The sequence below is a fragment of the Sturnira hondurensis genome, unplaced genomic scaffold (assembly GCF_014824575.4).
Source record: "Sturnira hondurensis isolate 20B ecotype Veracruz unplaced genomic scaffold, ASM1482457v3 Scaffold0010099, whole genome shotgun sequence".
Classification (NCBI taxonomy): Eukaryota; Metazoa; Chordata; class Mammalia; order Chiroptera; family Phyllostomidae; genus Sturnira; species Sturnira hondurensis.
The window spans coordinates 72912-96147 of NW_028082730.1; the positions used below are offsets into that span (position 1 = coordinate 72912).

At 42.2% G+C, this 23236-nt stretch overlaps 1 pseudogene; it reads left to right on the forward strand.

The window, feature by feature from the left end:
- Positions 1-14330: 14330 nt before the first annotated feature.
- LOC118995244 (histone-lysine N-methyltransferase PRDM9-like) lies at positions 14331-18136 on the forward strand (annotated as a pseudogene).
- The last annotated feature ends 5100 nt before the right edge of the window (positions 18137-23236 follow it).

The following is a 23236-nucleotide window of genomic DNA, read 5'->3' on the forward strand; positions in this document are numbered from 1 at the left end:
GTAAAACTCAAGTGTTTTTGATCCAGGACTTTTGTTTGTTGGAATTTTTTTGATTACTGCTTCGACCTCACTTGACGCAATCTCTCTATTTAGATTCTATGATTCTCTCTATTTAGTTTTAATTAATGGTATGTTTTAGAAATTCATCCATTGTATCCAGGTTGTCCAGTATGTTGGCATATAGTTGTCCATAATATTTGCTTTAATCCTTTGCATGTCTTCGGTGTGTGTTGTTGTTTCTCCTCTCTCACCTGTGATTTTATTTATGTGGGTCTTTTTTTTTTTTACTTGATGATTTTGGTTAAAGGCTTGCCTATCATTTTTATCCTTTCAAAGAACCAACTCTCGCATTCATAGATCTTCTGTATTGTTTATTTAAACTCTATTACATTTATTTGGGGTCTGATATTTATCATTTCCGTACTTCTACTTTCTTTGGAATTTGTTGATTTTCCTCAAGTTCCACTAAGTGTGAAATTAGGCTGTTTATTTGAGCTTTTTGTCATTTTCAAAAGATAGGCCTATAATGCTATGAATTTCCCTCTTAGGATTATTTTTCTAGTAACCCAGCAATTTTGCATTATTGTGTCCTCATTTTCTACAAGGTCTGTTTTGATTTCTTCCTTGATTATGTATGCTATTGACTTATTTATTGTTCAATAAAATGTTATTTAGCTTCCATGTGCTTGTATGTTTTTCAGTACTGTTCTTGTGGTTTGCTTCCTGTTTCATATCATTGTGGTCAGATCCTTGCTGATTTCAGTCTTCTTGAATTTATTGAGACTTGTTTTGTTCCCTAGCATGTGGCGTATCCTAGAAAACACTCCACATGCACTTGAAATGTATGTATATTCTGCTGCTTTGCGGTGAAATGCTCTAAAGGTATCCATTAAATACATTTGATCAACAGTATGGATAAGGCCACTGTCTCCTTGTTAATTTTATGAATTGAGGATCTATCCACTGAAGTCAAGGGGGTGTTAAAGTCTCTGACTACAATTGTATTTCAATCTATCTCTCCTTTTATGACCAACAAGATTTGCTTTACATATATATATGCTCCTATGCTTTACATAGTTATATGTTTTACATAGGTTCTGCTATGTTGGCTGTGCAATTGCTTACTAGCTTTACTTCCTTTTGTTGGAGTGTTCTCTTTCTTATGATGTAGTGTCCTTCTTTGTGTCTACTATTGCCCTGGTTTTAAAGCCTATTTTGTTGGATATAAGTACTGGTCCCCAGCTACTTTCTCTTTTGCATTTGAATGAAACATTTGTTTCCATCCCTTTATTTTCAGGCTGTGTGGATCTTTCAATCTGAGGTTGGTCTTTAGGGGGAAGCATATATTTGCATCTTGCTTTGTCATCTATTAGGCTATGCTATGACTTTTGGTTGTCTCATTTAAGCTATTTACATTTAAGGTGATTATTGATAGACATGTACACACCACAATTTTTTAGGCTCCTTTTTTTGCTGTGTTCCTCTTTCTTTCTGTTACTCCTTCTTAAAGCAATTCCTTTACCGTTTGTTGCACTATTGTTTGGTGTTAACAAACCCCTTTAGTTTTTCTTATCTTGGAAGCTCCTTGATATTAAATGACAGCTATGCTGTGTATAGTAGCCTTGATTGTAGGTCCATGGTTTTCATCACCTTGATTATTTCAAGCCACTCCCTTCTGGCCTGAAATATTTCTGTTGAGTAATCTGATAGTAGTTTGATTGCTATCCCTGTGTAGGAAACTACCTGCTTTTGTCTTGTGGCTGTGCAGATGCAGAGTGATAGTTCTAGTACAGTAGTCTGTAACTGATCTGCTGGGTTTACTACCTCTGATGTGTCCCAGGTGGTACTAGCTAAGGTCAGCCCCCATCTGTGTTCTTCCCTGGGTCACCTAGCCCTAGCTATAAAGCAATCTGAGATGGATGCTACTTGCGCTGGTCTTGGAGGTTCCCAGATGAAGTCAAGCTGTGCACCTCAGCTGGCTTTTGTTCTTACTGGCCCTTGGGCCTCTTAGCAAATGTGACAGGACATGGGGGCTTGCTAAGGTCAAATGTTGCCTGTTTGAGAGAATTTAGGAAGTTTTAAAGCATTAGCCAAGAACAGCCATTCATATGGAAAAAACACTGTTAACACTGTTAACACTGTTAACAGCTTGGGTGGGCCTGTATGTTGGGTGGAGCCTCAGGGGATCTCCAGAGTGGGGCAAATAGTTTTAGCCAACTTTTAGCTAAAAGTGGGAGTACCCGCTTTTTTTTTTATGGTTCCTGATCATTGTCCTTCTTATAAACTACAATACCAGCATAAAAGTATTGGTCCGTGTTCTCTTCTAATATTTTTGTGGTCTCCTGTATTAATTTAACAAACTATAGCACTCATATCTGCTACTTTTTAGTGCTTACTATGTTGCCAGCAGTGCATGGGTGTTTTATTTGAAATTTCTCACTTTGATACCCCAGAAATTCTATAACTTAGGTCCTGCACTTATTTCCTCTTACAGCTGAAAAAAGAAACCTTAGAAAAATCAAATGTCCAACCCCAAATCACATACTGATAGATCAAGATTTGACTGAACATCTAATTAAGCCCATTCATTGTGAGCACTTTATTGCATTGATCATTCAGGAATGAATGTTGATATAAGTATAGAAGTAACAATACAACTGTCTTTTCTTACAAATGACTAGTACTTCTTTTTCCAATACCATTTAACCATGTTTAGGTATTGGAAATGCCATTACAAATTATTATATTAAAAAGTTAATGATGGGAAGACTAGTAGGCTAAGGACCAGGATCCTAATCACTCTTCTTTCCATTTCATTGGCAGAATCTCCCAATCCTATAAATGACTCAAACATCAGTTCTGTCCACTTCATAATCTGGAAGGACTTATAGTACTTTAAAGATTAAAAACCACATCAAGGTCAGGTAGTACAGTTCTCCATTAGATCCTTATTAATGCTTAATCAATAAAGTAAGGCTTATTCCATTAATGCCCCCAAAATTCTTATTCCAAAAGTGTACCTTTTTTCAACTGGCTGGGGTTGCTCAGTGATTGAGTGCCAAGCTGCAAACTAAAGGGTCATTGGTTTGATTCCCATTCAGGACATGTGCCTGGGTTGTGGGCCGGGTCCCAAGTAGGGAGTGATTGAGAGGCAAGCACCCTTGATATTTTTCTTTCTTACCAACTCATTAAAAATAAATAAATAAATAAAATATTTTTATAAAGCATACATTTTTCTGATGAACAACAAAAAATACTAATACATCAGAAAGCACATTAAATTTAAATGTACTTACAATTTGGTTTAGGCTTCATATCACTTACCTGATGCTTTGTGGGGTTCAAATTTGTTTGAACTGTTAACTTGTTTACTTTAACAAGTCTACTTTAACAAGTAGACCAGTCTACTTTAAAGACAAGAGGAGAGAGGGGAGGAAATTTCAGGGGGGTAGGGGAAGGGATTTCAGGAACAAGTATAAAGGACACGTGGACAAAAACTAAGGGGTGTGGAATCAGGAGAGGGAGATGAGTATGGCTATTTATATAGGGAGTGGTGGGGGCGGGAAATGCAGACAACTCTACTTAAAAAACAACAAATAAAGAATAGAAAAAGATCTCTGATTCATTTTTTTTGCTTAATCATTCATTTATTTGACAAATTACGTACTGTTAGCCTCTCAGATATGTACACCCCACACGCTATGTCCCAAGGGATTCTTTTTTTCTCCAATTTTTTTATTTAATTATTTTAATTATTTTTCAAGTACAGTTGATTCACTTTTGGAAGATTGTATGTTCCTAGGAATTTATTCATTTTATTCATATTAGCCATTTGCTTGCATGTATTTGCTGAAAATCATTTCTTATAGCCCCTTCTATTTCTACAGTGTTGATTAGTTTTCGGTGTACAATTCTTTTTATTTTTCTTTCCCTTTTAATTTAAATGCTGTTCAAGTACAGTTTTCTGCTTTTTCCCTCATTCCAGCCGACCCCCCAGCCATCCCCATCTCACTCCCCTGATTCCACACTTCCTTGGTTTTGTCCATGTGTCCTTATAGTTATTTAAGTAAACCCTTCACACTTTCCCCCCGAGTATTCCCTCCCACCTCCCTCGGGTTACTGGTAGCCTGTTCTCAATTGCAATACCTCTGGTTATATTTTCCAGGCTTGTCTCTTTTGTTGATTATGATCCAGAAAATGTTGAAATTATACGGTACTTGTCCCTCACCACCTGGCTTACTTCACTAACATAATGTTCTCCAGTTCCACCCACGCTGTCACAAAGGGAAGTATCCTTTTCTTTCTCTCTGCTGTGTAGTGTTGCATTGTGTAAATATACCATAGTTTTTTGCTCCATTCATTTACTGATGGGCACTTCAGGTTGCTTCCAGGTTGCTTGTGAATTGTGCTGCTATGAACATTGTGATACATAGGTTTTTCTGGATTGGTGTTTCAGGAAAATCAGGATACAATCTCATCAGTGGAAATACTGGGTCAAAAGGCAGTCAGTTGGTACTTATCTTAGGAAATTCCATACTGTTTTTCACAGTGGCTGCACCAGTCTGCCTTCCCACCAACAGTGCACTAGGGTTCTCTGTTTTCCACATACTCCCCAACACTTGTTGTTTATTGAATTTTTATGATGGCCATTCTCAACTGTGGGAAGTGGTATCTCATTCTGGTTTCACTTAGCTTCTCTCTGATCTCTAGTGATTCTGAGCACCTTTTTGAATGTCTCTGAATCAGAAAAAATGGATTAGAATAATTACAACTAATGAAGTTGAAGCAGTAAACAAAAACAAAAAAAAACTTGTTTGAAAAACTTGTTTCAAACAAAAGTCCTTGGCCAAATTCAGAGGAAAGTTTACCAAACTTAAAGAACTAACACCTATATTTTTCCAACCATTCAAAACATTCAAAGGAAAAGAACACTTCAGAGCTTAGTTTACAAGTTCAGCATTATCTTAATTCCAAAACCAGATAAAGACATATCAAAGGTAGTAACTTATAGGCCATTATCGCTGATGGATATAGATGCTATAATCTTCAAACAAATATTAGCAGAATGGATCCAAGAATAGGTGAGAAAGATCATATGCTGTGATCAGGTGGAATTTATCCTGGGGATAGAAAAATGTTACAATATCAACATATAAACAATTGTGATAGTTCACAAAAATGCAATAGAGGTAGGAGCCACATAATTACATCAATAGATTCAGGAAAAACATCTGATAAAATGTATTTTTTATTAGAACTCTGATCAAAATGAAAATAGAAAGAACATACCTCAACATAATGAAGTCCATAAGAAACAAACCCTCAGGCAACATATGAAATGGAAAGAAATTAAATGTCATTTCCTTATGATTGGGAACAAGACAGTGAAGTCTGCCTTCATCTCTCTTATTCAACCTAGTATTGAAAATCCTAGACATAGCAATCATACAAGAACAAACAAAATGCATCCAAACTGAAAACTAAGGAGTAAAATTTACATTATTTGTAGAAGATGTGATACATTGTATAGAAAACACTTAGAAACCCACAAAAAACTACTATGACTGATGGACAAATTCAATAAAGTAGCATAATGTAATATTTAGTATTCATAAATTTGTTGAACTTTGTATACCAATAATGAATTATCAGAAAATCAATCAATCCCATTTACTATTACAAAGGCTACAGAGCCTTTGCAATCAATCAATCAATCAATCCCATTTACCATTACAAAAGCTACAGAGCCAATGGTAACTACTTTACACATACCTGTATGGGCTTTTCTTCCAGTTTCCCATCTCTTCCCACTTTTCCCACAGAATACATTCTTCTGTGATCAGCAGTGTCCTTCCGAATACCGATGCCATGGAGAACAGAGTAGATTTCATCAATAATTCAGTAGTGTGAGTGAGAACAAGGAGAGGGCCTTCTCTTCCTCCTCAGTGCAAGGAGTAGGCTGAGGCCACTGGTGGTCTCTACTCAGTGAAGAGGAAGCTTTCTGTCCCTCTACTTTGGTCCAGGTTCCCTCAGGACCCCAGGCCTGCCCCAGTTTCACCAGCATTGCTGTGCAAGGCTGAGTCCCATCATTCCCATAACTATTCCAGCCCATGCCCAGAGAGGTCCATCCCATCATATGGGTGTGGACACAGCACTGGGGCAGCTCTTTCACCAGCGCTGTCCCTCCAAGTAGTCTTCCTGGTTCCTAAGGGAGGGAACTCTGTGCTCTCTCTTTGATTTGCACTGCAGTGTTCTGTGACCCCAAATCTTGTTCTCTGACACAGCCAGTGAACTCTGCATAAGGACTGAGATTGCTAATCCCCTGCCCAGACACCTGCATAGCACTGTGGCATCTCTGTCCCCAGCCTTGTCACTCCTGGTAGCGCCCCTTGTGCATGAGATCACTCTGAGTATTCTCTCAGGTGGCCTCACACTGATCTTGACATTTCTATTCCCTTTATACTTCCTGCCACCCTGCCCCAGCATCATGCATCTTCACAGGCTCAGAGAGGATCAGTGCTGCTGCCAGGTGTTGGTGCAATTCCAAGGCAGCTAGCTTGCTTACCAGCCTTGTACCTCTCAGTTAGCTCCACGGTCCCTGGAGGCACACTCTGCCTTCTCCTGGCTGCCCTAAGTCGGCTCTGCCATGTGGAACACTGTTCAAACCCACACCTACTGACATTCAAACAAGAGCAGAGTGTCCACCTGTCATGTCTGGTGCATACTGGTTACTGGTGAATCACTTGAAGAGCCCTGTCCCTCCTGGTAGAGTCCCTGTTCCTTGAGACCACCCTTGGATTTCTCCCCAGTGACCTCAGAGCAACATAGAAGGCTGGGTGCTTTTTCTACCTAGTTCACAATACACAAGCTAGTGGCCTAGTGACAGTGGAGATCTGGAGCAGTTCTGCACCAGCACTGGCCCCAAGCTTTTCAGACACCATCACTCACTGTCGGCTTCTGCATCATTGTCCCTGTTTCTTCTTCAGTACACTACTGTGGCAAGATATAAGTGTTTCTGTTCCCTTGGCACTGAGGATGAGGAAGCAGAAATGCTGCAGAGTATTGAACAGCTCCCTCCCCTTTTGCCAGACCATCCAGAGAAGGAAGAGTATGGGCCAAAAAGGACTATGGGATGGATGGGGCATAAACTACCAGGAAACACAAAGCAGCCCTGCCATGGTGTGTGCTATTTACACAATAAACCCATCACAGCTGCCTGAAAATAAGCTTGTTCTCTATAGCAGAGGCTATCCTGACCTTTCCAGAGGTCTGTGATGGTGATCGAAAATTCACCCTTACCAGGGAGTAGTTCTGGACTTCAACTGGGTCTCTGAAGGAAAACATGTGAGAGGCTGAGGCAATCTCTAGGAGATGGAAATATTTCAGGGCCCAGGACTCGAGACCCTTCAAGACAAGATCTGGGCCCATCCAGTCTGAGGGCATGTGCAGTGCTTATGGAGACAGGCTTTGTGACCTCTGAGGCTGAGTAGATTTGGGGTCTCTCACTATGGGCTTGTGGTCAGCTGACACTGCGTCTCCAGGACACAGACATTCTGGGTCTCTGAGTATGGGGAGATCAGGTGTTCCTGTGGTATCAGTGGGTAGGTCGGCCCAGGATGAGGAAATAGGGTGTGTGAGGGTGTTTGGGAGTTTAAGGTCTTGGGGGACCCAGAGTTTTTCTGGGTGAGTTTTGGTGTCCTTCATGAAAGCATACAAGTGGGGTTCTGGAGCCGCAGCTAGAGGTTACCTGAGCTCTCCTTAGGCTGAGCTTTGAAAGTCGGGGGCTAAAGTTTTCACAAAGCAAAGTACCCCATTTACCTCTCTGTCTCATGGAGCCCCTGCTGCACTGCTTCTCTTGGAGGAGGGTTTCCTCAAGACTGCTGCTCTTCCTGACCTCGGAAGGCATGATGTCACAAAGGGCAAGGTTCCTGAGGATAAGACCACAGTGGTCACGAGCCACCAATCAGTGCTTTCATCAGGGTCCCTGTCCACCAGTGGGTGATGAGAAGAACCCAGAGGGTGGGGAAGGGAGTGGAGCTTGTCTGTCAGATCTGTGCTGGGACTGGTTGGAGGAAGACTGGTACCACCCTGCCAGGATCCGCTGTTCTGCATCTGGTGTGTACCTTTCACTCAGGCTGAGCCAGGAGTGTGGCGTGGTGGTTTCTGTGGCTTGTTTTCCAGCCGCTGATAAGAGAGGGACGCACCACGCAGGAGCACGAACCCTGAGCCTGGTCAGGTCTTTAGGGTGGACATGGCTCTCCTGCTGCCTGTCAAGCGTCTTTGTTGCACCAGACTGTAGCCGGAACTTCCCAATTTCCTCTAGGTCCTGGTGCAGACTTGAAATAACTTCCTCAGTATTTAAAGAGTCGAACACAAGAAATGGAGCAACAATTCATCTACAAAAACTGTGAGGAGAAGCTCCAATGCAAATCATGGATAAAAGGGATTCAGAAAGAAGATGTGATTCATCTGAACAGAAAAGAAACACACACACACACACACACACACACACACACACACAAACTCTGAGAAACTCTACAAGTATTTTACAGAAAAATGGAGCAGCTAATCTAAGGTCATGGGTCCACAGAGCAGAGTCACTACAGCTACTGCTTCCTCTCACAGGGTAAAATGGGGAGACGATTTCTGGATCTTACCTATTTCAGGCAACAGGGATGCAACTGTATGTCCATGGATTGGAAACTAGCCAACTAATAGAAATTATTCATTATATAACAAAAATTATATCTGTTTTTTTTCTGTTTGACTGCTTATTTAATTCCTTGCTGGTTAGACCTCCATGCAGTTTGGTTTTCTGGCATCAGGTTGCTTTTTGATTTTAGATGGGTCTTTATCCTCCTTCTGGTTGTGGGAGGAAGTGCAGGGTTTCTACCTATGCCTCTATCTTGGCCAGACACTGTCATTATTTCTTAATCAGGGATTCTACCCCTTGCTCACTTTTTTCCCCTTCCGGTACCTCTGACATGAGCACATTGATACATTTCATTTTGCTCCAAAGATCCCTTAAGGTATTCTGCTTTTAAGATACTATATTTTTGCTACTCCGATGAAGTAGCTCTATTCCCACCTTGTTTCTGGTTTTCTGATTTGATCCTCTGCTTTATCCAACCTATGAACCATTCCTTTGGTATTTTCTGTATTCTATGTATGTTATTCTTTATTTTTGCCTTGCTCTTTTTCATAGTTTTGATGTGTCTTTTCACCCTGCTGAGCACCTTTATTTAAATTACTTTGAATTTACCACTATGCTATTTTGCTGTTTTTCTGGAGATTCTTCTAGTTTGTTTATTTGGGAACTCTTTCTTTCTCTATGTTTGTCTGTCTCTTTGTGTTTGTTTCTATTTATTAAAGACCCACTATGACTTCCAGAACTGGTGGTGTGTCCTTCTGTAGGAGATGCCCTTTGGGTTTCAGTGGTGCCGTCTTCTTTGCACCAGAGCTGTATGCTCTAGAAATGAGCCTTGTATACTTAAGTGAGCCCTCCTGTTGTGTTTTTTTTTATTGCAGTTGACCCAATCACTGGCTAGCTTAACACTCAGGCTTGTGGACTGTGAGGCTCTGACCAGATTTCCATGCAAATTTCCATTCCGGTGCTCACACTACATAACAAGACCAAAGAAATAAAACAGTAAACAACTTATCCACAACAAGAACAAAAATACCCAAACACCAAAAAATCAGAAACAAAGAGGAAGAAATTCCAGAAGACAAAAACAAAACCATAGAGTATTCAAAAATAAATTAAAAAATAATAACAAAAGAGTAGAAACAATGGTAACTAAAGAAGAAAAATGAATCAGAAAAGGGAATAGGAAATGAAAGAAGAAAGAGAAAAAGAGAAATGTTTATACTAAAGTAATAATAAGAAGTGCGTAGAGAAAGAAAAATAAAAGAAAATTAAAATGTGACAAAAATAGAAGAAACTAGAAATGAGAAAAGTAGAGTGAAAATAGCAAGAGATATTCAGAAATAAGAAAGCAAAATAGAGGAGAAAGGAACAACAAATGAGGTAGAAAAGAGAATATAAAGAAAGTATTAGAAAAGAAAAATTTGTAGTTGTCTTCAGCAGTTCAGTCCAACTGGCAGGATCAGTATCTGAGCACGCTGAATGTAGAACCTCTCTGACCTTGTTTGCAATCTTTTACCAGACTCTGGCCATTTTCTGTCCTTCTCTCCTCAGCATGGTCTGTTGCACACCAAAGTCAGACACTCTCCCCACCTTGCCTTGTCAGGGCGGAGCTTCCAGTGCACATGCAAAAGGGGGGTTGAATGTCTCCACTCTGACCTTCTGTCTCTTCCTGTCCCTTTCTCCAAGGAAAATTGCCAAAGGGGTAGCTGGAACCTGGCATGGTTGATGCAAACAGACAGGGGGATGGTGCTCTCACATTGTAAGGGTGAGGGCAAGAATTTCCTGTCGTTCCCTTGGCTGCTGCACAGGAGGAACTGGCTGGGGATCCTGGCTCTGTTTCCTCATAAAGAGATTGGAACTGCAGCTGCCTCACCTATCTGAATTCCAGATGCAAGCCTGCCTGGGAAATGCTGTCCCCCAAATTCAGACAATGGGTACACTGTCATCTTTGTGCCACTTACTCAAGTAGCAGGGAGTCTAAATATTTTTAAAATTTCTAAATATCTAAAATATCTAAAATATCATGTTTTTATTGCTACATGGTCAGCAACAGCAGGGCATGTTCTTATATTTTATTTTATTAAATTAAAGATATTATTTAGTTATCTCTAGAGAGGGTAAAAGAAGAAGAGAAACATTAATGTGAGGTTGCTCCTTTCACACCCCACATCAGGGACCTGGCCAGCAACCCAGGCATGTGCCCTGACTGGGAATAAAACCACCAAGAATGCTATTGCTCAAACCACTGAGATGCACCAGCCTGGGCTAAGCTTTTGTTACCTATATTTTCTCCTAGGATCTTATGGTGGAAGTGTACCATTAAAATCTTTCAATTAATTTGAGTTTATTCTCATGTATGAAGAAAAAATGTGGTCTCATTTTTTGGCCTACATCTGTCTTATTTTCTGAAAACCATATATTGAGTACATTGTCTTTACTACATTGTATATTCTTGCCTCTTTTGATGAATAACAATTGGCTATAAAGGCATAAGTTTGTTACTGGGCTCTATAGTTACTTTTTCTTCCATTATTAAGAAAAGTTTTTATTCACTTATTTTTAGAGAAATGGGAAGAGAGAAAGAAAGAAAGAGAGAGAGATATTGAAGAGCAAAAGGCACATGGACTAATTGCCTCTCCCAGGCCCCCAGTCAGGGACCGGGCCCACCACCCAGAATTGTGCTGTGGCTGGAAATCAATCCTATGACCTTTTGGTTTGTAGGCTTGCACTCAAGCCATGGAGCCATGCCCACCAGGCCTGGATTCTAAACTGTTTCATTGACCTGGATTCATGCCATGGTACGTTGAACTTAAGCATGGTATCTTCAACTTTAGCATGATACCTTTAACATTGTTGTTCTTTTCCAAGATTGCTTATCTACTCAGAATGTTTTGGGTTTCCCTCTCAATCAGTGGCTCTCAATCAGTGAAATACACCACTGGTATTTTAACTGAAATTGTATTGAATCTATAGATTGTTTGAGGTAGTATTTACCTTCCAATGGCATTTTTTCCAGCCCATCAACACATTTTTTCCTTCAGCTTGTTTGTATCTTCTATTTTTTCTATAATGTCCTACTGTTTTCTGAGTACTGCTCTTTTACCTCATTGCTGAAATTTATTCCTGGGTACCTTATATTTTTGTTGAAAATGATGGGACTCAGCCTTGCACAGCAATGCTGGTGAAACTGGGGCAGGCCTGGGGTCCTGAGGGAACCTGGACCAAAGTAGAGGGACAGAAAGCTTCCTCTTCACTGAGTAGAGACCACCAGTGGCCTCAGCCTACTCCTTGCACTGAGGAGGAAGAGAAGGCCCTCTCCTTGTTCTCACTCACACTACTGAATTATTGATGAAATCTACTCTGTTCTCCATGGCATCGGTATTCGGAAGGACACTGCTGATCACAGAAGAATGTATTCTGTGGGAAAAGTGGGAAGAGATGGGAAACTGGAAGAAAAGCCCATACAGGTATGTGTAAAGTAGTTACCATTGGCTCTGTAGCCTTTGNCTTCCTTTCTGCAGCATAGAATTCCATTGTGTAAATGTACCATAGTTTTTTACATTTATGCCATCATATCCATGTACCACTATATATTTTAGCAGATTGAAGATTTCAGTCATGGTTCTTTTCTTCTCTGACTGAGGGCAGAATATTGGTTTACAGACTATTTGTACAGTGAATGGTCCTACATGGTGGAGGATATAAGCTCCCCAGCATCACAAGGCTCCAGTCAAGAAAAGTAGCTGCCATCCCTGCAGAGTATCACATTTCATGATTGAAAAGCAAGGAACTCAATTCCATAAAAAACTTCATAGAGGTCACACACTACTCAGCTAAAACTCATCCGCCTGCCACTGACTTCCAATGTGCAGCCATGTAGAAAGGTGTAACAGCTTCTTTCTCTGAGTGCTAATTATATTTGTGTCATCTTTCTCTTTGGAGTCTTTTGTTAAGCCTGACTGGCCTTCAAATTGTGAGATTTTTGAGAAGTTGGTCCATACCTCCTGATTCATCTCGGAAGTCTCATGGCCCCGAGGGCCCCCTGAAAATTTGCTGTGTGAATGATCTCACAATTACAATTTAAACTAGATTGGGTCAATGAACACTGAAGATAATTTATCCTGAGGTGTCAAACATGAAGGCAGCTGAGAAATACATTGAGAGCATGACCATAATCCCACACACAGACTGTGGTCTTAGGTGCTCACAAAGAATGTCAGTGAACATCACTATAGGTCATGGTTACCACAACAATATGAATTGGCATGTTATAGATAAGGAAACCAAAACAACTCATTGCCAGTGGTACAGCTTTATTCCAATAGAATGTTGGGATCCAACTGATCCAAGTACAAGTCCCCTTGCCAAGTTATACAGATTTGTAAATTAGTGTCATTCCTTTATTGTCTACATGTGTTTCTGCCAGAAGCTGTCCCATATCTCATCATCCCACATCCCTTAATCTCACTATTATAGAGAACTTTGAAAGAACACTTCCTTAAGGCATGGGTTCTAGTTGAATTCAGTATACATATAGGCTCTCTTTTCCCCCTGTAATAGTCATCCTCCTGAGGTATATCCAAGACTTGTTGAAGTAGTGACAAAATCCATATATGTAATATGAATTAAAATAATTGCATGTGATGTTTTGTTATGTGACTTTTACTTTAAAGGCAATGCCCAGAACACCATTCAGTGATGAATCTAAGTTCAAGAAATTGTCTGGAAGAATCATTTTGCTGACCAGAACTGGCTCAGAGCAGGGCCAGAAACCAGTGTCCCATCCTGGAGAAGCAAGTATCTCTGCAGAGCAATCCAGAAGAGAATTGGGTAAGAACAAGTAATGTGGACACTAGAGTTTCTCTAAGTCCTCTAGAATAGCTGGTTTGTATAGCCTGGGTATACAGACTGCACTACAGGTCGTCCTGGATTTATGCCAGATGGATCTTAGACTGAATTTCGCACTGGAGCTTTGAGCAAACCTTTTAAGTTCTCTGAGCTTCTGAATGCTAATGTGGAAAGCAAAACTAAGAATACACAGCTAATATATGGTTTGAAAGCATTAAATTAAATTTAAAACAATGGACACATGCAATTGCCCAATAAGTGCATCTCTGACTATGATGTCACATATGCCATCTAGGTGTTTTATGCATAGGCCTTGGAATGATGCCTTACTCACCCCATAGGCCTGCAATAAATATTTTGTGAAGAATAAATATTGGGAAGTAAAACCAGGCAATGGGGAGATCAAGAAATTAAAATGGAATTAGCCATCTGGGGGCAGAGTGATGTCTTGGTCTCTTTCGACCAAACTTTGACTACCAGAGAAACTACCAGAGAATGAGAAAGGAGGAAATTTTGATGGGAAGGCACTGTGCATTTTTGGACCAAAGGGAGACTAACACTCCACAGGCCACCAAACTTGTTAGCCTGCTCTCCTCCAACTTAGAATGGAGGAGAAATGACAATGTCATGAAGAGGAATAGCCTATGAGAAGGGAAGGGCCATGTGTATGAAGAGGTCAGTGAGCCCCTGGATGATGACTACCTCTGTAAGTGAACCTCGTGCACGGTAGCTTAGTGTGATTCAGTATAGCAACTTCATATAGTCGTTCAGCCTGTAAATAATCCCTTCCTCCAGTGGAGAATTCCCTTCCACCCAGAGAATGAAGTAAACAATGGAGGTTCTGCGATATGAGTTTTGGGCTGTCTCTGAAGCGCTTCACATTCATGGACATGCCCTATACTTTTCACATTGCCTTCTCCTCTCACCTACTGATTGTGAGACCTGTCAGGACTTCTTCATTGACATCTGCCCTGTGAATGGGCCCTCTGTGTTTATAAAATACACTACACTGGACAAGGGGCATTCTGATCGCTCAGCTCTCACTGTGCCCCCTGGGTTTAGAATCGGACCTTCGGACAACCTTGACACTGGTCTTGGAATATGGAATGAGGCATCTGATCTGCCGGAGGGTGTCTGGTTTGGTCCTTTTGAGGGCCAGGGCACACAAGATGAAGAGGCACTCAGTAGCGGATATGCCGGGATGGTGAGAAGTGGTTTTCTTTTACCCTGTTCTCTGGCTTCCCATGTCACTTCTGTAGCTTGGTGGGTCCTCATCTCCCATGCTACACGTGAGTAGTGACAATATGGCTAGCCCTGTGTACTGAGTGGACTTTGCATGAGCACGGGGCTCTTGTTTAATGGTCAGAGCAGAAGTAGGACCAAAGATGTGCAGACAAAAAGAGTGGCTCATTTCTTTGGGGGCTCCTGCTCTCCTGGGACAGACAGACTTGGATATGTAGATGAGAAGCAAGAAAAATATCTTATGGTCACAGAAGGCAGGTGAATCCCCAGGCGGGCTGAAACGTCTTTGTCAGTAGAGTAAAACAATTCTTTGAACAATAACCTTTCCACCTAAGAATAACCAAAAAAAGCCTTTAACTTCTTTTCTACAATACAGATCACCAAAGGGAGTAATTGCTATGAATATCTGGATGTAGAGGACAAATCCTGTTCCAACTGGATGAGGTAATGTCTTTAGACATCCAGGTGACAGAGAGGCCTTTCATGCCCCTCTTGCCCGTGTTTCTTTCCCTGTCATAATATTCCCCCCAAGAATCTTCCTCAATCCTATGTTCCTCTTCGTCCTCCACAGAGTATTCTTTCAAGTCAAGAGACCTTTAGAGAAAAGGAGATAAAAAATAGTATATGTCCTGAAAATATAAATCACTATGCCAAACAAAGTTTGGAGCCTAGCAAAAAACTATAGGAACCGAGAATCCCCAGAAAAACTGGACTGCACTCCTATTGACACTGCCTGACAGAAATGAGTTCACACAAATGAGTTCACACAACCTGTATCCCTACTCAGGACTCATTGCAGACAGACAGGAGGCAATTGTTATTAGAAACACTTAACTGAAGTGTTCCAAATTTCTGAGAAGTGCACAGTGCCAATGCATCCCAGTGTTAGTTCTAACTAGAACTGTGTTCTGAGGCATGCATAGGAATGCTCACGGGCCCCTTTTCTCAGAGGCTCCCCTGTAACTATGGGGAGAGAGTGTAACTCATAGTGCTCTGTGGCTTTTTTTTTGCTAAGACACAGAGAGATCCAAGTTTCTATGAGCACCTAGTGGGGACAAGGGAAAAGTACCCCAGGTACAGTGTGGGGAAATTTGAGAAAGACGTGTCAAGAAAAGACAAACCTGAGCTGGGAATTGAATCTTGTGAACTAACCTGGATCAAGTTCCAGGCTCTTTGGTGTGAAAGAAAATCTGGATAGGCTTTAGACAAGGTAGAGCTCACTGGGTTTCATGGTCAGGTGGAACTTAAGTCTGCAACTGGGCATTGGAAGATGATACCAGGAAGGATGAGCACCATAAGCAGGTCTTAGAGACAGTCCTTCACCAGGACTGACATGACATGACATGTCACATTCTGACAGAGGCTCAGACACTGAACAGAAGGTGCCCATGGAATGTGGTGGGAAGTGGATGACATCAGAGCCTAAGGCTCTTAAATCTCAGTGAGGAGCTGCACGCGGTTGTGACAGGTAGTGGGGCCTCATTGCTGTGGTCTCTTTCCCTTCATCTACATCCATTCAAGGTATGCAAACTGTGCCCAGCATGATGAAGAGCAGAACCTGGTGGCCTTTCAATATTATGGGCAGATTTTCTACAGAAACTTCCAGATCGTCAGGCCAGTCTGTGAGCAGCTTCTCTGGTATGGGGACGAGTATGCCCAGCAGCTGGGCCTCAAGGGAGTTGGTAAAAGGAAGAAACAGCTTCTGCCTGGGACAAGTGGGGCACCACTGTCATTCTTCAAAGTGGAAAAAAATAAAGGGCTGTCCTTAGAAATTGTCATGGACCAACTCTGAAGTAGAGTGAAATCCTCTGTAAAGTGAGAGAGTTTTCCAATCAGATGCTTCATAAATCAAGGGTTCAGCTTATATACCTCTCACGCTTAGGAACAATATTTATATTTTTAGTTTTGTTCTATTTTTTTTAAAACCATACATATACAAATATGCCAACACATTTGCCCTGTGTGCATAGGTTACAAGCAATGACCTGCTTTGTAAACAAGGCACTTTTTCCAAACATTTTTGTGTTTCTTTTTAATATCCTTTATCTATCTAAATGAAATGTGTATTTCTATATGAACTGAATCATCATTACTTAGGTATGCATTAAATTGCTAATAGACAAACAGGTGCTGAAGTACACTTGGGCCACAGTCAGATGAGGGAGGGATTACCAGGCGCATTTGCTTAAATGTGCCTAATATTGCACCTAGGTTAGCCCTTGGATAAAACCAATGCAAGACAAAGTGCCTAAATATCACTATGAGTGTTGGCTGGGGCTGGGGAGGGGGTGATGCGGTGTGGCAGATGGTCAGAAAAGGGCTCCCTCAGGAGATAATGTTTACCATGTTTCCTGTGGGCCAAGGATTCAGATGCCAGTTAGTGGAGGAACAATATGAGATGGTTCTTCAGCCTGGCTGAGGCCACTAAAGTCTCAGTCTGGATTCACAGAGTAGGAATGGCATTCAGATAGATGCCTAGTAGCTGGAAAATGCAATTCCTATGATATCACCTGAGCCACTAGGAACTTTTCTCAGTGAGATGAAACGTTGTGCAGTCTTCAGGTGCAGACTACAGTGGGGTGTCTGTTTTAAAATTCTGTGTTGCTAATATTTGGAAAATAAATATCAGTAGGGGACTGCCTCAGAGATTACTTCCACTTCAACATGCTGTTTGACCGGAATTGTATTGGAGTCAGCAGGGTAAGAAGCATGTTTGGAGAAACATTTAGAAACCTATGTTAATATGGTGTGTTTGTTTGTTTGTTTATTTTTCAATGGCCTCATGGGGAATCACTCATTCACGGGGAATGAAATCAGGCATGGACACTTGGAGAGTGGTTTGTGGGAGAACATAATTTGATTTTATGATTTGGGAAAAGAGAGCAACCAGACACCCCTTTCTTTGGGGGCCTCTAGTTCATCTCTTTAACACTACCTAGAAAATACAAATGCATGGGAAAGGTCACTGCAGTTCCATCTATACAGGTTGTCAAGGGAACTGTCATGGTCCTAAAAAGTCCCTAGTCTGGGAACTTTGTGGAAAAGACAATTGGTTTGGACTTTGTGCATACCTGAAGATGATGCAGTGCATGGGAATAAAAAGAAAACTAGACTCTGAAGGAATCCTTTGTGGGGCACACAGCCTGCATTGTCACCACAAGGAGAGTGATTCTTAGAGCTATTCTTCCACTCAGGAGATGAAGTATGTGGCATGGCAGGCTTGTAAACATGTGTGCTGACCACAGATTTTTTTTAGGACAACCAAAATGAGAGATGCACTCCTGTTCATCCTGCCCTCGGGCCTTCTCCAGTAAGAAATTGCTCTGCAGACATGTGAAATGTAGTCACCCCTCTCAGATTGATTTGAGGACATCTGTAAGAAAAATGTCCAATTAGTGGAACCCTGCTCAGAGTTTCCCAGTCAGCAGCATCAGGATACTGTTACCCAGAGCTGAAGTGACAAGGATGAAAGTCAAGAGGTCAAAAGGGGGCCCAGTAGTTGCTTAAAAGGATCAGACAAAAGGGACGTTCAGGGCCCTGGTTGACAGCACACACTGCGCCTAAGGAGAGCTCTTGTGAGGGTGGAAAAATTATGAAGGAAAAGCCAAATACACTGCACAAAGTGCATCAACAGGATTCAGTAATATTATTTGTGGGAGGAGGAGTACCTAGAAGTGTAACACTCATGCATGGAGGATGTGGGCATGGCTTTAATGGTGGGTCACAGTTGAAGAGACACCAAAATACACATTAAGTGCCTATGCTTGCAGGGATATCAGATGCCATCACCCTCCAGAGGACTCATTCAGGGTAGGGAACCTCTGTTTGCAAAGACTGTGGGATGGGCTACACAGAGAAATCAGTTATAGTGTGGTATAAGAGGACACACTCAGGGAAGAAGCCCTATGTTTGCCCAAAGTGTGGGTGACACTTTACAGTGAAGGCCAATCTCAACACACACAAGAGGACCCACAAGGAGGCAAAACCCTGTGTTTGCTTGCCATGTAGGCACTGTTTCTCATTGAAGTCAGGTCTCTCGCTTTCAGGGACTGTGGGCAAGGCTTGTCACAGAAGTCATATCTCAGTAGACACCAGAAGAAACGGTCATCAAAGTAGCCTCAATTTTTCATGGAGGTTGATAGGTAATTATCATTCAGTAGCCCCTCACACACCTCACATACCAATGTACCCCACACATCTCATACCACAGGTCTGAGCAGGCCTGGCCCCTTGCTGTCCCCAAGAGTGTAATCAGTAGACAAGTCACATGCTCAACAGACCCCTCTCACCCATGAAAATAGATGTGATACAAAACAGTTCCGTGATTGCTGTGGAAATGCCAGCATCCATGTACTACAAGTTTATTCCACCCTGTGTTCTAATACATTCTGTTGGATTACTAACTGGAAGCCCAGATACCTCATTCTTCCTATCACTGAAGAAACAGAATTCCAGGAGGACCACAGACAACCCATATGCTCAGCCACTGCTACTGAACTCCTGGAGAGGTTATGTGTGCAGTTAATCTAGTTAGGTTACTGCCCAGGGAAGGGGAATGAAGACAGACTCACCAGGAAAGGGAGTTCCCTAGAGTCCTGTATACTTGGGGCTTTTGCTCCCTATTGAATACACCCCACACTTCCCTTGGCTTCTTCTGAATCCTGCCATGGTATCTCCAGAACTCTGAGTCTCAGTTGTGAAGGGAAGGAAGGGGTGTGTCTGTGGTCATGGATGCCAGCCAGGCTCCATCTAGGCACCTGATCTACCTCATTACTTGCTTGCCTTCAATGTTCACATCTCATGATTCACAGCATTGTGACACTCTGGTTCATTACTTCCTATGTCTGAGTCTCAGAAATGCGCCCTCCCACTGTGCCACCCAAAGCAAGATTCTCAACCTTTCTGGTTGGTTCTCTGTTCAGTACTGTGGGAATGGTAACAGCAGTCTCCAGCTTTGACATGTAAAACTGAGGTAGAACCTGGTACAAATGGTCTGAGGTCACAAGACTCTGGCTATAATGCTTTCAGTTGTCAAGGCTTCCTTTTCTTCCATGCAGTAAAAGGTAAGATATGGGTGAGGCAGAGGACTGGGTTCAAATTCAGCCAATGAACAGACACCATTGTTTTCTACACATAGGTTAGGCTGCCCTGAGAAAGCTGCATGAGTTTTGAGACTTCCCTCTTTGCAGGCCACTGCACTGTGCCACTGGGCCTGGACAACCTTCTATTTTTCACAAGATACAGGCACATTGCAGTAAGTGAAAGCTGTGTAAAAGCTCCTTGAATATCCCTGGCTGAGAAATGAGCTTTTGGACAGCCTCTGCCCCAACTGTCTTCAACCCATCAGAACAATGTGATTGTGAGCTTTCATAGAGCAGCTTCTGAAGTGAGTTTTCCTTCTATTTGGGCTTCATGGGTTTTAATACACCAGAAGCCACCTTGGGACTCTAACATGTTGTGTGATTAAATCCCAGCTGGTTAATTGAAGTCCTATGCGAACATACACATACTATGAGCAAAGCAGATACGCACAATCTTGGCCATTTCTGGCCACACATTCTGAGTGAAGGTCCACAGTGGCCCAGGGGCACAAGGTACCCATGGATGCACTAGGTGGGAGACCAGCAAGACTCAAGATGAGGGCTTGGTAAACATCTACCTCTGAGTGTTCTAAGGGGCCTACAGCTCACTGAAACCAGGTTGTTCTTAGAAATACACCTGACTCCATGACAGAGGAGATGCAAAAACAACCAGTGAGTATCCATATTATACCCTGACCTAATGAGGGCTACCTCAGCATGTCCCACACTGATTCTGCAGTGGCAGAATCAGAAAAGGGGGGCACCCAAATTCCATGAGAGGGAAGGATTACTTCTCTGTTACTCTGCTGGGCCCAAGCTTGTCGATGTTATCTAAATAAAAAAAGTAGATTTCCACACTAGATTTTGACTATTGCTTTCTTGTTTTTTTTCTCTTGTGTTTGTAATGAATGCCGTGTTTCTTTAGTTTTTTTTTTTCTTTCCCTGGGAAGCTCCCATGAGAGAACACTAAAATTTTCATAATACTGTGCCTTCAGCCTGGGCCATGGCAGAATGGCAGAGTCCTTGTATAAGGCTGACAGTGGGTTTGAGCTGAATACAATAGGTTGAGTAACCCACCCCTTCCACCACTACTAATCCTGCAACTCTCCTAACTGGCTGAGTGATTCAAGATGTATAACAATGTGCTCCCTCTCCCTCATTCTACAGAACACATTTTTAGCTTGGCTACCACGCACCAAGGTGTTCCCCAAATCCTCCTCCTTCCAGTCCTGCCCTTGCACAGGCCTGCCTTCACACTATATGGCTGTCCTGTATTGTGAAATTTGTGTTGGAATCCCAAAGCTGAATCACAATCAGGCTCTTGTGTTTCAGCATTGCTTGCATAGTTTACATGGTTCAAATAAGCTTTGTGCACAGAGCTGGGTGTTTACATTCCCCTAACACACACCTGTCAGCACATGTCAACTCATATTTCTCAGGTGGAAGGGGGAGGCTCCGAGAAATGAGTGATCCCAATTCCTGCGGGATTCAAAGTCTCTCATCAAAAAAGCATGGGACACACTCCTGTCTTTGTGACAACAGTCGGTTTGGATCTTGTTTTGAGGCACCAGGAAGCACTGCCCTGCTCAGATATTTTTTTTCTGGCTCAAATGTTCCTACCAAGCTTCTGACATGAGGGCAGTACAAGGCAGGAAGCTCCTAAAATACTTTGGTAAAGAAGGACACAGAGCCAGGAAGCAAAGGGAGAGGGTGCGATGTAAGACATTAGATCGCCACATCCCCTTACCTCATGCCTCTGATAATTTCATGTGAATGAGGGACAGTGTACCCACAGTTACAGCCATGTCAGAAGAAGCCTTGTTTCTAGGTGAGTAAACAAATAGCTTTGATGTTGTTACAATTATTGGATTGAGTTTACAACTCATGTCACTTCATATGTAGTGCTAATGTTGGCAAGAAAAGGGAACATTTGATGTTTCAGATTTCCCTGCTAATCTACATTGCCATGTTGCTTGATAACAATGGAGACATCAATTTCCATGTGCCCCACATCTTCAAGTATTACCAAGATGCAAGCCACAGCAACAGACACAGCCATCGATGAGAACACCTGAAATGTAACCTGAAACATAGCTCACATCACTGGTGCCTCAGCACAAGATATTCATCAATACATGGTCACCCTCAGTGTACTCTCTTACTAGTCTGAAAAACAAAGTGAAAGAGGAGAGGTGCGTGGTGTGGTGCACTGTGTACATTTGTCCCAGCTTGTGGCTCCAGACACCAGCCCATGGGAGCAATTACTTGGCAGATTTCTTATGAATGTGTTGAGGCTTATACTCTTTGGGGTTATGGCCTTTTTCATAGCATTACTCTTTCCACACAGTATCTAGCTAAACACATCTGGCCACCGTTTCCAAAGATAACAAGGAGAGTAACAACAGCGTGAGCCTCTGCACAAGACTTATGATCCCACTGAGGCTTGCTAGACCCTACATCCTGATCACCATTATTGCAAAAAATAGAGCTTGAGTGAATGGACATCTAATGAGAAGACTTCAGAAGAACACACAAGTTCTCAAAGATTGGTGTAGGTCACTGTGGGTGTTCAGAAAGAACAGGGAACCTTCCAGGCATGGTGATGGGAAGACTCAGCTGACAGATCTGTAAAACAAGGCAGCCAAGAGTCAAAGTGTGAACAGCCAAATCACCTGACAGTCCTCATACAGGTGTTTGGCCTTGGGAGAAATAGAGATATGCTGTAGATCCAGGTCAGACCAGCAATGTATGAGGCAACCTACTCTTTCTCAGGAGTCACTGAATGCAGCACCACTGATCCTTACAGGCTCAATCACTTAGAATTATTTTGGGGCCCCTTGAGGGAGAGAAGCTTCAAGTTAGCCAGAGCCCATTAGTCCTCTGGCTGATAATGTACTTGGCCCCTAGGTAATGGTCTTGTCTGCACACACTACACTTTACTGCAACACAGGAATTGAAAATAAATCTGAGGGGTCATTAATTGATTTTCAAGGACAATTTGTGACCACAGTTCAGAAGCCCTAATAAATTCTCAGTGTCTTCTCTGTTTTCACACACCTGGACTATTTCAAAATCAGCAGTTTTTTAAAAATATTTTATTTATTTATCTTTGGAGGGGAAGGGAAGGAGAGAGAAAGGAAACATCAATGTATGGTTGCTTCTCGTGCATCCCCGGCTGGGAACTGGCCCCTGCCGGGAATTGTCCTGCAACCCAAGCATGTGCCCTGACTGGGAATCGAACCGCGATTGTCTGGTTCACAGGCCCGCGCTCAATCCACTGAGCTACACCAGCCAGGGCCAAAATCAGCAGTTTTTAATTGCCTCGTCTATTCCACATCTGAAAACTTCTCAAACTTCTGCTGTGCACTAGTATCCGTGGAGTGCTCAACAGCCATAGCTTTTCTTTTGTCTTCAC